Raw genomic sequence first — 12,835 nt, 5'->3', positions numbered from 1 at the left:
ACTTTTATATATGTAATATTTCTCATTGAATATTAAAATATCATTTGTATCCTTGTAGATACAGTTACAAAAGGATACGCATATTTTGGGCATTATTTTGCTGTTGGTATTGTCCAGGGAGTCAAAATAAGAAATCATAGATCTAGCTTTATTCACCTGCTTACAAGTCTCTTTTATTTAGTTATAGCATAAGTACACATTTTAAAAATTTTATTTATTGTTTTATTATCCTTGTTTCAAAAAAGAATATATAGCTCAAGTTTCAAATATGACATATGATAACTTACTGAGTATGCTTATTTTGTTTTTACTTCTATTCTTTTTTATATACTAAGATTCTGACAGATGCATTCCCCTCTGACTACATTCTTCACCATACATAAGTACTATACAGTTATGAATAATGAAATTTAAAAAGCACAATGAAAGAACAGCACAACTGTTTTTTATTTCTCACTCTTGAGGACTCATCGCAATATTTCCTGCTCCATATTAAGTTTGAGAGCTTCTGAGTAGTATTCTCAGAATTCTGATCTTTTGGAAAGAATAATGATTCAATTAGGGTTTTTTTTTAATCATGATGATTACTTTATGATAATGATCTTATATAGCTAAGATGTTGCACTTATATTGCACTTAGATGCAGCATTTCATTTTAGCAAATTCCAAGAATCATCCATGACTTTATTATTGTACCTGATTTTTATAAGTTCTTTATCCAAGAACCTCTTCATTCTCAATTGAAATGGGGATGCTATTTGATAAAGTGCAGTGATAACCAGTAGCAGCTGAAAAACATGACAAAATGAAGAATATCAGAACTATTTGAAAGCAAACCAAAAATTCCCATTTGTAGTCTTCAGAATCCACCTTGGAACTGGTTCAGAAACCTGTCATTCAGAGGTGCCTCACAATTCCCTTTTAAGTTTCATTGGAGAAATCTAGACTTTAGTAACATATTTGATATAAAGCATTACTTTCCTCCAACAATAAACACAGGGAACTATGGCTATACCACTATAACCATTTCTAATAACATCCTGCTAGCTTAAAACTGAAGCTGGCCAAATTGCTGACAATTTCATCTTCATTCACTGGAGTGGCGAGACATGGATAGAAATAGCATTTAAAATGAATTGTTTATTAGAGTGATTAAAGAAAAAAGTTTATTTTGTAAAAAGATTAACTATTTTTTCTTTTGCCATCCCCATGTAAGGTATTCAATTTATCGATGTTCATTCAACCAATGTTTATTGAACCCTATGTTCTAGAAATGAAACCCATGGCATTGCACAGAAGTAAAAGGCAGGTTAAGATATATATCATAGGAGCAGCACAGACAATGCTGGTTCTCTCAAGAGAGCTTCCAGTTACAGGGGCCAGAGAATGTTTGGTGTGAGAGATGAGTCTTAAAAAATAGGTGAGATTAAAAAAAAAAAAGTAGGTGAGATTTTAGTTGGTATAAATGGGAATAATAAAATGACAAAATACGGGGCGCCTGGTGGCTCCGTCGGTTAAGCATCCGACTTCAGCTCAGGTCATAACCTCATGGTTTGTGGGTTTGAGCCCCACATCAGGCTCTGTGTTGACAACTCAGAGCCTGGAGCCTGCTTCAGATTCTGTTTGTGTCCCCCTCTCTGTGTCCCTCCTCTGCTCACACTCTGTCTCTGTCTCTCAAAAATGAATAAACATTAAAAAAAAAAGACAAAATGAATTCAAGAGGACAATATGGGTGACAAGGAAATAAGTATACTATAGTAATTGCAGAGCACTTATACAAAAGGTAAGTATGAAAATGGGATGGTTATAGTCAGTAGGGTCAGAATTTTAGTTGTTGATGATGGTGATGGGTTTCAGAGAGGTATGTTTAGATATAATGAAGTTGTCCTTCTTTGAGAGAGCTGAATCACTTTCAAAGAGGAAGAAGAAAGGAATGGTAAGAAGAGTTTAGCCCTGGAAATAAAAAAACAAAACCAAAAACAAAACTCTTCTTTCTTTGCAATAGGAAACCATCCTTCTTTACTAAGAACATCCAAGGTCAAAATTACCTATTGTGCCCTTCCATTCTGTACTCCTCCTCTATGTAAAGTATCTCAGCCCCTAGACCTATCTTTTCATCAACACATAGATTCATTTCAACAGTTATTGAGCACCTACTATGTGCCAGGAACAAGCATAGAGCCCGGCACATGGTTGATAATAAAAGTTTGCTGCTTGAAGGTAGAGATAAGGAAAAATTAAACAGCACTAGTTACCTGTAAATTTCTCAGTAAAGTTGGATGGATATTATCTGGTGAGAATGGAAAGGGTAAGTAGTGAATCAGATGTGTGAGCAGAAAGATCTGAAGCACCTTCTAAGGGAAGTGTGCTGGGGAATAAATGGGAGATCAATATCAAGATTGTCAAGCAGCAATGAGAACCCAGTTGGAGTAGGTTAGATTGATTTTGCAGTGGGCCAGGGGTACACATAGTGTTATGACGTTCTCCAAGAATACTATTTGAACAAAATTCTCTATTGGACAGGAAAAGGATCAGGGAAACACATAGGGTAGGGTAGGGTAGTGACTAAAGATGAGGGCATGGCAGAAAGATAGGGGTTTAATAAATGCAAAATGCAGCTTCTCATTTCCCTATAAGCCCTGTCTCCTCCAAATAACATGGTGTTACATGATATTTCTCTCATATTTTTAATCCATAAAAAATGAATTAGAACTATATTGTAAACTGTCCTATTCTAAAATCACATTTTAACATGACTTCTGAAATAGCTGATTAGTAAACTAGTCTTAGAATTGTTTTATTTATATATGAATGTCCACAGAAGTGTCCTCTTATGATAAACTTCTATACTAAACTTTCATAAAAATATACAAGTATTAAATGCAAGATGTAATAAAATTAATATTAAATAAATAACATTTACTTTACCATTGTGAGATTTTGGGAATCCCATACTATAAGCCTTAGAAATCATTTTTTAAAAATAAATTGGAGATCCTTCCAGAGGACATTAAATCTACACAAAGTAAAGAACAGCCTCTACTGGTTTAGCTATTAGCACATTCATTTATGCTGCTCATTGTCTAGTCAGAATTTATATATCCCATGTGTCTGCATATCTGAAATGACCATAAGAAAATATGGCAAAACTGCATTAGCTTATCAAAAAGTGATAGGATTGAATACATCACAATTCTAAAACTCTGTGGCAGAATTAGTATCTTTTATTTTAAATCAATTTTCTGACACCTGGATTTTCTTCAGTGTAGAGGGGTTCCTAGTCTAAGATGGACAGAAGCTGACTGATTCTGGCTATTTTCAATTCCTCTTGTTCAGAAGCCAGGTAGGTAGTCCAAGGAAGCTATTATGCAGTGGTCAAAAAAACATCATTCAAGAACTAAAAGGCTCTTCAGTATATGGAGTATTTTTCCTTTGGGAACCCTGAAATTCTCAGGATAGAGCTAGGTACACACCAGACACTCAAATACTTGTGTGACTAGACTCCATAAAACCCAAGGATGGATCTGTATCTCCTGTTCATAGCTGGATCTCCATTGCCTACCAAAGCATCAGATACATAATTGGTACTGAGGAGGAAGGAAGCCATGAGGTCCAGAAGTAGTTCAATTGTAAGTAATAACATTCTCCTGGGCAATATCTTGAAAGGGCCAGGCACTGAAGAAAACATCTGCACTTTAACAACTGTGTTAATAATAGCACATGTTATTAAATACCAAAAGACTTTGAAACCACTCACATTAAAAAAAATTTAGAAAATTGCATTCAAATTATAGATAATCTACATATGAAATCCCTTGCAGTTAATGTGTTGCTTAATAAACACACGTTTGTGGGGTGCCTGGGTGGCTCAGTCGGTTCAGCGACCAATTTCAGCTCAGGTCATGATCTCACGGTGTGTGAGTTCGAGTCCCGCGTCGGACTCTGTGCTGACAGCTCAGAGCCTGGAGCCTGCTTCAGATTCTGTGTCTCCCTCTCTCTCTGCCCCTCCCCCACTCATGCTCTGTCTCTCTCTGTCTCAGAAATAAATAAAAACACTAAAAAAAAAAAAAATAAACACACGTTTGTTCCTGTAAATTTGGTATTTTCTTCCCCCGTGATTTAACTAACTCACCTTTTAGAGAAAGTTGTAAAACTGTATTTTAAATCTCAATAGTTTTATCTTTTTTTTTTTTTCAAGGGGATACTGCTGTTGCCTGGGTACAAGAGCAGGAGGTAAAACCAGCTGAAGGGGCTTTGTTTATTATCATCATGGTAAGAGTTCAAAGCAATAACAAAAAAGGTAATATAGTTTATTATCCTCAGGGAGATTTTCGAAGTGTTCTGCTACCCCATTTGTATTGACAAAAATAAATTAGATGAAATTGACCGAAAAGAGAGCTCTCTATAGGAAGAGTTCAAAAGATGAATTATATTACCCTTCAGTTATTGCTAATAACAATAATTTAGCTTACTACTTCATTTTATAGTTTACAACATGCTTTCACTTACTCTGTCTCAATTGATTTGAACAACTTGTAAGTCATGCAGCGAATACTAGACCATTGATTTTTTTCCCATTTCCTTGATTTTTCAAGCAATTCAGTCATTACAGAAAATTATAGGAAAAATTGTCAGGAAAGTATACAAAAAAAAACCTACTCTAAACCAATCACAGTTAGTATTTTGGTGAATTTCCTTTCAGTCTTTTTTCTATGCATCATTCCAGTATTCGAGTTAACAATCTATACAGTTTATTATCCTATCTTTTTCTTTTGACATTATAACAACCATGTTCCCATTTTGAGTCTTTAAGTATCATTTGACTGAATGCACAAGATACTTCTAGTTTTTAAACATGTATAAATAGAAGGGTATTTGGGTATCTTTATGCTCAAAACTTTTTTATTTTTTTTTAAATTTATTTATGTATTTTGAGAGAGAGAGCACAAGCAAGGGAGGGGCAGAGAGAGGGAGACAGGGAGAGGGGAGAGAGAGAATCCCAAGCAGCCTCTGCATTGCTAGCATAGAGCCCGACACAGAGCTTGAACTCACAAGTGGCAAGATTATCACCTGAGCCAAAACCAAGAGTTAGATGCTTAACCAAGAGTTGGAGACACTCAGGCACCCCAAAACTCTGTGTGTTTTAGAATAATTTCTTAGAATAGATGGCAAGATTACATTTACCAAATACTAGAAGCAGCCACAGGATTAGAAGGGATTTGATTTTATGTAGTCAATGTTCTTGCCTCTGAGAACAATCCTATTTTTACAATCCTAAAAAAATCTATAAAAAGTTTTCCTTGCATCCCCCTTAAATGTTAAAGACAGAAGCCCTCAAATGTGTTTTCATTTTCTCATCTCACTACGTTCTCTGGTGAAGAAAGAAAACAGCTAGTTGCTATCTTAGTACAGTAAGATATTAAATGAATATATTTAATATGTTCAAAGAGATAAAAGAGATCAACAAACAAATAAAAACAGACGATAAAACACACAATTACTTAGTAGTTAAGAAAAATAACCAGACATTTTAGAAATAAAAACTATATTTTATATTAAAAAAACTCAGAAGATGGGCTAAATAGCAGACCAAATATAAATGAAAAGAAAATTAATGAAGAAAGATGGAACTGAGGAAAGCCCCTATCACCAAGATATAAGAAAAAATATAAAAGATGGGGTGCCTGGGTGGTTTAGACGGTTAAGTGTCTGATTTCAGCTCAGGTCATGATCTCCCAGTTCGTGAGTCTGAGCCCTGTGTCGGGCTCTGTGCTGACAGCTCAGAGCCTGGAGCCTGCTTCAAATTCTGTGTCTCCCTCTCTCTCTGCCCCTCCCCTGCTTGCTCTCTGTCTCTTTCTCTCAAAAATAAATAAACATCAAAAAAATTTTTTAATTAAAAAAATTTAAAAAAGAAAAACAAAATATAAAAAAATGACATTCATATTACATATTTTCAGGAGGAAAAAATAGAATGGTAGGTGGGCAATACAATACGTTAAACTAAAATGAGTAGCAATTTGGCAGAATTTTAAAATTTTGTCAAATGCTGATCAAAATTAAGTTAAAAAAACTCATATCTGAACTCATGGTGAAGCTTGTGAAAAGTAAAGGATATTGACAAGCTTCCACAGAGAAAACACAGAATACTGTAAAAAATGAGAAAATACTGTCATTAGATTTCTCATTAGTAACACTGGTACTAGGAAAACAAACAAATACAAGACCAGAAAAATACTTTCAAGGTATTGAGGAAAAAGAAAACAAAACTTGGAACCTAGAAACCTTTGACAAGTCAAACTATCACTCAAGAATGATGACAAAATAAAGACTTTTCAGGCATACAGAAAGTTTAACGCTCACAGATCTTTGCTTTAAGATGTTTGGAGAAGTGGACTTGTAATTGTAGTTCTTGAAGCAAACTTAGTAGCAGAACCACTCTTTTAAGTGGTGTTAAATCAGAGTCAGAGAATGAACTTCTAAGAACAGTAGAATATTAGAGGTCGAGTCATTGTCAGGGACATCTGGGAATTATCTGTGCTTTGACCAACACCTTCTCCCTCCCTTATGAAAATGTAGCCCTGATAGTACTAATGGCTTAGCATAAATTTGGCTTTCCCAGTTCTGGAGGATGTTACCTGTGCCGAGTGTCACAACCACTGCATGAACTATAAGGGAATCAAAAGGCCTAATTAAAGCAGTGGCAGCCCGCTACATCTGACCAAGGGGCAAGATTTATCCTCCCACTTAAATGACTAGGTGGGAGGTGGGGGGTGGGAAGCAAAAACACAAAAAAGAAGCAACCGTTTTTTGGATATTGGATAATAGAAAGTATAGAACTGTCATCCCTGAGGGAAAGGAAACAAACAAGTTGAGCCCAGTAATTGTACAAATTTGCTGCCTATAGACAGTTTCCAGTCTGCAGGTCAGGAAGATGGAATGCAAGTAAAGTCTTTGTCTCACTGGGTTGAAGAGACAGCAATCAGTTTGCAGAGTCAAGGCAGTTAAGAGTCTGTGGGACAGAGTATCAGAGAAAAGGGAGCTCTGCAGAGAGAGTTCTGGAGATCTATAGAGGGGTATCCTAGAATCTTTGAGTATTGATCCAGGTACATGTGAGAGGAAAGTACTCAAGACTTGAAACTAATAGGCAGAACAATTCCCAGTGCTCATTAGAGGGCTGGGGATAAGAATAGTTTGTTTTCACCAACAAGAGTGAAAAGCTCTTGCAATGCAAGGAACATTAACTAGAACACTCAGAATAGGTATTACCTTCGTTGTGGGGCTAAATTAGCCCTGACCTACGGCTATTCTAAACTTGCCAAGACAAAACTTAAAACCAAACCTCAAAAGCAGCTTATTACATGTAATTTAACTGCATTTCAAAATAAAACACTATTTAAGTGAATGCTTCAAATTCCACAAACCAACAATGTAAAATTTATGTAATATTTGTGTAAAATGTCTGGTAACCAAAAAATCAGGAAAATATGACTGATAACCATAAGAAAATCAGTAGAAACAGACACAAAATTAAGAGATGATGTAACTAACAATGATATGTGAAATAGCTAATATAAATATACTCTGTATATTTAAGAAAATATGAGGAAACATGACATGATGAGGAGAGATGTGGAGGATATAACAGTGACTCAAATGGAACTTCTAGAGAAGTACAATATAAGAAATGAAAAATACAATGGATGGGATTTAGAACAAATTAAACACTTCAGAGATAATGCCAGTGAACTTGAAGACACAACAACAGAAATTATCCAAACTGAAGCATCAAGAGAAAAAGACTGAAAAAGAAATAAATAGACTTCTGAGATAATATTAGGTGGCCTAACATATATAGCTAGAATCCCAAAAGGAAAATAGAGAGAAGAGGTAATAGAAAAAAAATATTTGAAGAAATAAAATTTAAAATTTCCCCAATTGATGAAAACTACAAACCCACAGACCCAGGAAGTTCAATGAACTCCAAGTAGAATAAAAACAAGGCACAGCATAAACAAAGTTGCTGAAAACCAGCTATAAAAAGAAAAATGTTAAAAGTAGCCAAAGGAAGAAAGAGACATATACAGCAAACTTCTCAATAAACCATGCAAGCCAAAAAATAATGGAGACACATCTTTAAAGTACTGAAAGACAAAAATACTCAAGATTTTTTTGTCCAGCAAATATATTAAAAGCTGAAAGCTCAATAATAATTTTGTATGTGTGTAGATTTTCCTGACTATTCTTGTCTGTTTATTTTTCCACATTAACTTTACTTTTTTAAAGATTTTTTTTTTATGTTTATTTATTTTGAGAGAGAGAGCTAGCAAGCAGGGGAGGGGCAGAGAGAGAGGGAGAAGGAGAATCCCAAGCAGTCTCTGCACTGCCAGAAAAGCGCTCCATGAGGGCCATTCAAACTCATGAGCTGCAGGATCATGACCTGAGCCAAGATCAAGAATTGGATGCTTAAGTGACTGAGCCACCCCGGTGCCCCCATATTGACTTTAAAATGAACCTTCCAGGTCCAGAAAAATTTTTGTTCGATATTTGTATTGGGATTGTATCAACTTTATACATTCATATGGAAAGAACTGTCAAGCTCATAATGTTTAATACTTAGCCAAGAATGTAGGTCTTTTAATTTGTTCAAGTCTATTCAGTGTTTCTCAGAAGTGTTTTACAATTTTATTTATATAGATTTTGTACATTTACTGAGAAACAAAAATCTTAAACATTTGGAACTACTGACTTGTAAAAATGAATTAGAAATGAAGACTAACTACCTCTGAAATTAAATTACAAGTCAAAGGGCGAGAAAGTGGGATTGAATTTGTAAAGCTTGATTTATATGACTTTTTCAAAGAAAAAAATATTTTTAATGTAAAGTATTTATAAAAAATAAGGTGATTCATAACTATAATAAAAGAAGAAATGTTAAATGTGTCTTTCCTCTCTTGAATGAGTCATTTTCTTTTACTTAGTGTATCTCTACCAAATGTACCAACCCACATACTGGTTTTTTATTTTATTTTTTTTACCAATTATTAAGAGAAGAGTGTTGAAGACTCCAAATATAATTGTGGATTTATATCTTTCTCCTTTCAGTTCTATTAGTTTTTTCTGATAATATGAAACACTTTTGAAGAACTGTTGTTGCTGCACAAACAATATTGTTAAAGCTTCTTGGTAAACTGGCCCTCTAACATTACATATTGCTCTTAGGATACCTACATTGTCTGATATTAAAATAGTCATTTTAATATTTCAAGATTTATTTTTATGGATACTTGCATGGTATTTTTTTCATCTTTTAACGTTTAAGCTATCTCTGTCTTTATATTTAAAGTGAGTTTCTTTCAGTCAGAATATAATTAGAACTTAGTTTTTAATTAGCCTGTAAATTTGAGTTTATATCATTTACATTTAATGTAACTATTAATATGGTTGAATTAAAAACTATTACCGTTAGTTATTTTCTATTTGCTCCATCTTTTTTGTTTCTTTTTTTCTGACATTTTAAAATTAATTATTTTATAATTCCTTCATATTTCCATTATTAGCTTATTAATTATATTTCTTTTAAAAATATTTTAGTAGTTACCTTAGGGTTTAAAATTTACATCTTTAATTTATCACAGTCTACTTTCATATAATATTATATTGCACCATGTACAATGGAGAAACCTTACAAGTGTACACTTAGAATTGCTCCTTCCGATTTGTGTTATACATTCCTCTTATGTATGCTATATCCACAATAAATTTGCCATTATTTTTGTTTTGGATAGTTAGTTACCTTTATAACAAATAAAAATGAGGAAAAGATGTCTTTTATATGTTACTTTATTTTAAGTATTGGTTAAGGTCTTCATTTCATTGTGTAGACACAAATTTCTTTCTGGTATTGTGGTATTTTTGCCTTAAAGAGTTTTTTAACATTTCTTATAATGTAGGTCTGCTGTGATATAGGAACTATATTTTATTTACATAAAAACAATCTTTATTTACCCTTCATATTTTTTTTAGTGTTTATTTTTGAGAGAAAGAGAGACGGAGCACAAGCAGGGGAGGGGCAGAGAGAGAGAGGGAGACACAGAATCTGAAGCAGGCGCTAGGCTCTGAGCTGTCGGCACAGAGCCCAGCATGGGGCTTGAACTCACAGATAGAGAGATCATGACCTGAGTCAAAGTCAGACGCTTAACCAACTGAACCACCCAGGTGCCCCTCTTTCATATTTGAAATAGAGATGTGGAACCTAATTTCTCTCCTCTTGAGTATGGGCCAAACATCATAACTTGCTATAACAAAAAGAATCAGATGGAAGTGGCACTGTGTGACTTGAGAGACTAGGTCCTAAAAGGCACTATGACTTCTGCTTTCTCCCCAGTGAGTGAAAGAACCACCAAAGCCACTCCTGAATTTCTGACCCAAAGAAACTAGGAGACAAGAATTTTTTGTTGTTGTAAGCCACTAAATTTTGGGGTAATTTGTTATATAGCAGTATACAATCAATACTGGAGTTGCCTGGTTTCTTGGATCTGTCGTTTGATGCTTTCATTATTTTTTGGAACTTTCTCAGTCATTATCTCTTGAAATGTTTCTTCAGCCCCAATCTCTCTCTATTCTCCTTTAGGGATCCCAATTACATGTATATTAGACTGCAAGGTGCTGTACTACAGTGCTTTGATGTTCTGTTTGCAGTTTTAAACACTTGCCAAATCAGCCTAATCACATCCCTGCCTCTTAAGACACCAGTCCCAGCTGAGCACCATCTCCTCTGAGGAACTCCACAGGAATGCTCCCCTAAGCTCTAAATCTTAATAATTCCAAACTCTTCACTTTGCTTCCCCAGCCCTAGAGGGGTTAGTTGCTTCCTGAATTTGCTAATTGTGATATATTATTGTTTCTTGGTATCTTTTGAGTTAACAATGTACCCTAATAACATTTTTACTAACATTTTCTCTGTTCAAGTAACACGTATGGTTTCTATTTTCTAACTAAATCTTGACTGATTCAGAAATTGTTATGGAGAGTCCCAGGAAACAAATCCTCAAAGGTAGGATTCTGGAATTTGTTTCGTTGTGCCTCGACTTGATCGTAGTGTGAACTCCTTGCTAATAGGAAGTGGAATACTGTGACCCATTTCATGACATGGCAACACAATTAGTCAACATTACTCCAACTTGTTTGGCCATGGAAACTTCTGTTGAAAGAAGCATCTTACAGAACTAGTATTCAGCAGAACAAACTCTGGGAAATTCTGGCTCAGCCATCCTTCTCTATTCAGTATATCCTCCCGAAACACACCAAGCATGTTCAAGTTGCTGCTTATGCTTTATCTAAATTGAGAATTTATACTCATCATTTGAGCCTCAATCCACATTCTATATCAGTTTAGAGCTTCTCCTGACACTGAACCCAAACATTTCCTCAAAGGAATTAACTGGTTGTATTATCTTATACATACTTCTAAAATGATCATTGTCACACTATATCATAGTTGTTTGCTTACATATATACCTAGCCCACTAAAATTGGAGCTCTTTGAGAGTCTTTGCCTGATTCATCTTTATATTGCCTATGCTGATCATAGTGTCTGGCACATAGAATGTACAATTAATTGGTATGGCTAACATTCATGAGAATGTTTATGGAGGCTAGCTATATTTATTCATTAAGAAAAATTTGAGCACTTTGAAATTGGCATTATTCTAGAAGAGGATAAACAGATATGCTTTGTTATTTGAAATGAATTTGCATATCATTCTTACTATGAGTTACAATTTCCCCTCAAGTATAGAAGCTTGTGGGGTTTTTTTTTTTCCCATTTACATATCTGTTCACTCTAGATAGGCAAATAAATTCAGCTTAACAAGCATATACTGATTAATTAGTATAGTACCTGACATACAGGTACTATACTGAACCTTAAATACACAAACATGATAAATGGTCATGGCTCAATGGGGAGACAGGCTCATAGTCAAGGAAATTTCAATATCAATATGATAAATACAATAATCAAAAGTATATACAAGTTGCAGGAGCAGTTTAGCAGAAAAGATAAACTCTTCATGAGAATTGAGGGAAGACTTATCAGAGATTTCTGAGCCATAGTTTGAAAGAGGAATAGGAGTTTTATAAACTGAGGTGGGGGCATAAATAAAAAACATGGAGACAAAAATAGTAAAGTTCTAAAGAACTAAAAGCAGTTTCAGGAGCATTAGCACCAGATGGTTTGTGACAGAAAATGAGGCTGCGAATTTAGGCAAAGGCCAGATCATGAGAAGAGACTAAGATGCCATTCTAAGGAACTTGCACTTATCCATCAGGTGATGGGGAAGCAGAGAAGATAAATAACGTTTATTTTTCTTTTGCTGCATTAGTTAAAATTTGTACTATGTACATTGAACAAACATGTTGAGCATGTATAATACTACAGGCATTTTGCTGTGCACTGGATTATTTAATGGAGTTGTGCCTTTAAGGTTCTTCATAAAGCATATTTTTGTTGATAAGATGGATAGTCCAGATTTCATTTATACTTTCTATCCTCTCAACTGATTCTAAGCTTAAACTTGCAGGACAGTATTTCTAATTCTGTTGGTAACACAAAGACCAACACTTTGAATCATTTCTGTCAGGCAGCAGATTTTGCAGCATCCCACTTTATAAACTATAATTAGCCTTCTATAATGAGAAAATTATTTTCTTTATTCCCTTTCTAAATGTCATAGCTTTCATCATATTTTTTGTTAATACATCACTATCTACATATTTCTATTTAAAGTTAGCCCAAGGAAATCCACATCTTTTCAGCCTATTTAAAATAAATAGA

At 34.5% G+C, this 12,835-nt stretch overlaps 1 long non-coding RNA gene across 2 annotated transcripts in view; it reads right to left on the bottom strand.

The window, feature by feature from the left end:
• LOC113601288 (uncharacterized) overlaps positions 1-12,835 on the bottom strand; it is a 79,877-nt gene that overhangs the window by 65,089 nt on the left and 1,953 nt on the right. For both annotated transcript variants that reach the window (XR_008299375.1, XR_003422463.2), the window contains exon 2: positions 697-788. This is a non-coding gene — a long non-coding RNA (uncharacterized LOC113601288). The remainder of the gene's footprint in view (positions 1-696; positions 789-12,835) is intronic.

Source organism: Acinonyx jubatus, chromosome B3, assembly GCF_027475565.1.
Source record: "Acinonyx jubatus isolate Ajub_Pintada_27869175 chromosome B3, VMU_Ajub_asm_v1.0, whole genome shotgun sequence".
In the NCBI taxonomy this organism is placed as follows: Eukaryota; Metazoa; Chordata; class Mammalia; order Carnivora; family Felidae; genus Acinonyx; species Acinonyx jubatus.
This window is presented reverse-complemented; position numbering and strand designations above follow the sequence as displayed.